The following is a 4,942-nucleotide window of genomic DNA, read 5'->3' on the forward strand; positions in this document are numbered from 1 at the left end:
AATTTATAAAATAAAAGATGCCAAGGGTTCATCTTTAACTTCTTCCCTCTCATTCTGACCTCTGAGCAGTTAGCAACTTTTTTTTGCATTCTAATTTACAATATCTTTTCTGTCTGCAAAAAATAAAGCTTAAGAGTAAGAGTTCTCCAAACAAACAGAACCAATAGGTTACACATTTATGTATCTATCACCTATCTATCTTTATCTATCTATCATCTATCTATCTAACTCTATAAAGAGATTTATTTTAAGAAATTGACTCATGCAATTGTGGAGACTAGCAAGTCCAAAACTTATATGGAAGACCAGCAGGCTGGAGACTAAGACAGTACTTTTATGCTATAGTCTTGAGACAGAATTTCTTCTTCTCCAGAAAACCTCAGTGTTTGTTTTTAAGGCCTTCAGCTGATTGAATGAGACCCACCTATATCATCAAGGGCAATCTCCTTCACTTAAAGTCAACTGATAGTAGATGTCAACCACATCTATAAAACATCATCATAGGAAAACCTAGATTACTGTTTAATTCAATAATTAAGTGCAAGTTATAGCCTAGACGATTTGACACATAAATCTACCACAATTCCTCTTTAGACCACTTAGTTATATTTCCCACTGATTCTAAAACCAAATCCAGTCTTTAAAACATATTATTCAAGGTCTTTCTTGATTTAACCAGACATTTTCTTTCCATTTCCATCTTCCTTTACATTCATTCATATATTCCTTATCATTTTAGCTGAACACCTCTGCCAAACCCATGTTGAACATCATATTTGACCACATGACTTGCTTTGGCCAATGAGATATCAGCAAAATTGATGTGAACCAGAAGCTATAGACACATTGCCTGGTTCCTGGATCTGTAGTTATTCTTTCCCCACTGCCATGAGATTAACAAGTTCCAGAGAGAGGCTGTCCTGTCGGCTTGGGTCCTGGAGTAAAGAACAAGACTAAAGCAAAGTTAGAAAAAGGAGAGAGAGATTGAGAGAATCATGTATTATGAGTAAGAAACACATCTATTTTCTTATAAGCCTCTGAGATTTTTGTATTGTTTGTAACCTCAGAATAATTTAATACCAGCTGATTGATACAAGCAGGCACTCCTGTATTTGATGAATGAAAACAAATGAATGGATGAAGCTGACGTTCACTTCTCCTGAAATGCCCTTTCTTGCCATTTTCTGCCTATCGAAATTCCATTTATCCTTCAAAGAATAGCTCAATAGCCATCTCCTGCTATTTCTCACTGCAATGGATGTCTCTCTGTTCAAAATCTTTTCTGCATTTAAGATTCTTTCCTTCCAATAGGTATTCAGGAGGAACATTACTGGAGAAAGAAAGGCACCACTGTTTGTGTCTCTAAATACGTTATTTCATCTTTGATTTCCAGTGATTTGTTTGTTTTCCAAGTGAGTTGTTAGCTCCCCAGCCATACTTTTATTGATCTCTCACACGACAATCACAGGTACTCAGTAAATATATGTTGTTGGTGAAGCCAAAATATTATCAGGAAATAATATGAACTTATAGATGATGGCATCCAGCTATCTTTTAGGGAACAACTCAAGAGGCTTGGGTTAAATACAAAGGAAAAGTATAATAATGATACTACAGTGGACTGTAGAAAAATTCTGAAGTCAAACTCAAGGGTCAAAAATTTGGGCATACTTTCCTTGATGAGAAGGCTAGGTATGGCTATCGGTAAAGTTTCCATTGAATACATAAGGAGTGCCAGGCACTTTATGAACATTACCTCATGCCATATTCCAGCAACCCTATTTTAATATATGAGGAAACTGATGTTTAGAAAGGTTAGATTATTTTTCTATGGTTGCTCTCTAGAAAGTACTAGAGCCAGGCATGAAACTCAAGGATGCCTCAGTCCAGAGCTCAAACTTTAACCATACTGCTTATCTAAAGAGAAGGTTTGGAAAGATCTTTTTGAGCTTTAAGCTTTCCACGCAGTAATCTCTCTCAGCAGAAAGCTTGCCCGAACCATGGTATTCACTAACGTACCAAAACATGTTGCCCTTGACCCAGTTATTTTACTTGAATGTAAGACATGGAAGAAATAGTCCCCAGCATAATGTCCTGGAAAGTGACTCTATTGAGACAGAAAGTAGATTAGTGGTTGACTGGAACTGGGCTTGGGAGCGGAGAGTAACTGAAAACAGGCATGAAGGACTTCTTCGGGGTAATAAAAATGTTATAAAATTGGATTGTGGTGATGTGCAAAACTCTAAGAATTTACTAAAAAAAATTATTTAATTATATACTTAAAAAGGGTAAATTTCGTGACATGTGAGTTACATCATCATAGAGATTTAAATAAAGTTACACTAAAAGGTCAAAAAATATATAAAATAAAATAATATATAAATAAATATATAGTAAAACAATATACATAATAAACACATCGATAAGCAAAGACTGCATGCTTTTTCTAAATACCGTCTGAGCAGTAGCCTTTTAATTTTAATAATAAATATGATAATCACAAATTATTTGTATTCGGTTCAAGTCATACAACCAAATGTTTCCCTTATCCTACTGTGTAGTTAATAAAGCCGACTTTTCTAAATTTTCTCTCACAGACTGAGTTTCTCTAATTTAAGACAGTGAATTAGTTTATTTTGTGGCATTATGAAATCGTGAATGCTGTTTCAATTATCTGTGCTTATGGAAGACGCAAGCAAACTGAGCATTTTATACCTGTGCCTAATTTCCACCCCTCCCCCCCATTTTAGACAGTAAAAGTGCTGCCCTACAGAGAGTGTTCATATAGAAAATCCATCCTACTTTTGCCTGTACTCAACTGTGTGCTACACATACTATTGTTCAAATGTCATAGCCAGAAAAATGCTACGTGCTTCATTAGCTGACATTCCACCTATATTTTAGCGACAACATTTTTTAACATTTCTCATAACAATGCACTATAAAAATTCCATATCTCTCTAGGCAGGGCCAGTATGAGCCAGGTGAGTCTTAGGCAATAAATTGAGTGCTTCTTAAGTGATATTTATTAAATATTTTTTCAACTGTTATTTAGAAGAAAGGCTGAAAGCGAGGGAAAGTATAAAAGAACAAAGAACTTTTTCACTTCACCACTAGTTTTTTAGATCGCGGGTTGAACTTACATACCTAACTCATTATAAAAATATACTTAATGTTTTAAAAGTCTGCAACTGATCTAATCACATCCTTATGTCTTTAAATTCGATTGAGTGATCAGCTACTTGTATGGAGCTTATACATGGGGAGGTTACACTCAACCAGTGGCTCAATCATGTTTTCTTTCCAACTACTAGTCCATGAGGGAGACTTCAGCTAAATAAGTTTTACCACCTTGTTATATATCCAAATGCAGTGCTCCTTGTAAGCAGGCATTCCCTACTAGTTATCCCACGAACCCTTCTAGCCTTTATCTCAACTCTAGATATCTATATATTTTTTTAATTTTTCAATTTTTTTCCAGTTTTATTGAACTATAATTAACGTATAACATTATCTTAGGTTCAAGTGTACCACATGATAATTTGATAGATGTATATATTGCTAAGTGATCACCACAATAAGTTTAGTAAACATTCATCCTCTCATATAGTTACAAACTTTTTTCTGAGATAAGAACTTTTAAGATCTACTCTCTCAGCAACTTTCAAATATACAATACAGTATTGTTCACTATTGCCATGGTGCCGTATGTTACATCCCCAGAACTTAAAACTGGAAGTTTGTACCACTATGACCCATTTTCCTCACTCCTCCCCCATCCCACCCCTACCCCCTAACCTCTGGTAAACACTAACCCGTTCTCTGTTTCTATGGTTTGGTTTTTTTTAGATTCCACATATGAGTGAGTAAGATCACACAGTATTTGTCTTTCTGTCTGATTTATTTCAGTTAGCATAATGCCCTCAGGCTTCATTCATGTTATTGCAAATGGCAAGATCTCCTTCTGTTTGTGGTGGAGAGTATTCCATTATACACGTATAACACATCTTCTTTATTCCATCATCCATCCAGGGACACTTAGGTTGCTTTCATGTCTTGGCTATTATAAATAATGCTGTGATACACGTGGGGGTGCAGCTATCTCCTCAAGATAGTGATTTGTTTTCCTTAGGTTATATACCTAGAAGCGAGGTCACTGGATCACATGGTAGTTTTATTTTTAATTTTTTTTGAGGAATCTCCATACCTTTCCCCACAGTGGCTGGACCAATTTATATTCCCACCAATGGTGCACGAGAGTTCCCTTTTCTCCAGCACCCCCCGTTAGCTGTCCCACAGATCTGGTCCTTATCTCAGCGCTAATTGTATTAGACTGCGTTTCCTTACAAACAAAATTTCGTGTAAATCAAATAGAAAGTTGAGATAAAATATAATAACAACCGTTTAGCATATCTTGACTTCTTATTTCCGTGACTTTGCTGAGTAGTGAAATTTCCAAAAGGCAAAAAAAAGGAAGGGAAAGTAAAGCAGAGGATCTGGGAAGAGAATCTGTCCTCCAGTGATTAAATATTCTTTTGGTGGTAATAAAATATTTTCCTGCTGTGGGTATTTTGTGTTTAACATTATGGATACTGTATCATTTCTTACAGGAGGCAGTCCAAGTGTTTCAGTTGAAAACAGGACAACATACAAGACAATTCTGAACCAAAATGACTTTTGAAGGAAACTACCAAATTAAGCTATTAGTTCCATTGTCATGTTCTAATATATTTATTATCTTTATATACAAATATAGTATCAGCTGTTTTTAAAATATTATCCATTTGTGACAAAATCCAAAAGATTTGCATTTTGTAGCATTTTTCTGTCTTTGTATCATATCAAGTGCTATGTGGAGTTTCTTGTTTAATAACATGTTGTAACACATGTCAATATGATCCAGAACTGAAATGCCACTTGGTTCCAAATCATTTAGTCCCTT

This window comes from Pteropus vampyrus, unplaced genomic scaffold (genome assembly GCF_000151845.1).
Source record: "Pteropus vampyrus isolate Shadow unplaced genomic scaffold, Pvam_2.0 Scaffold78, whole genome shotgun sequence".
NCBI lineage: Eukaryota > Metazoa > Chordata > Mammalia > Chiroptera > Pteropodidae > Pteropus > Pteropus vampyrus.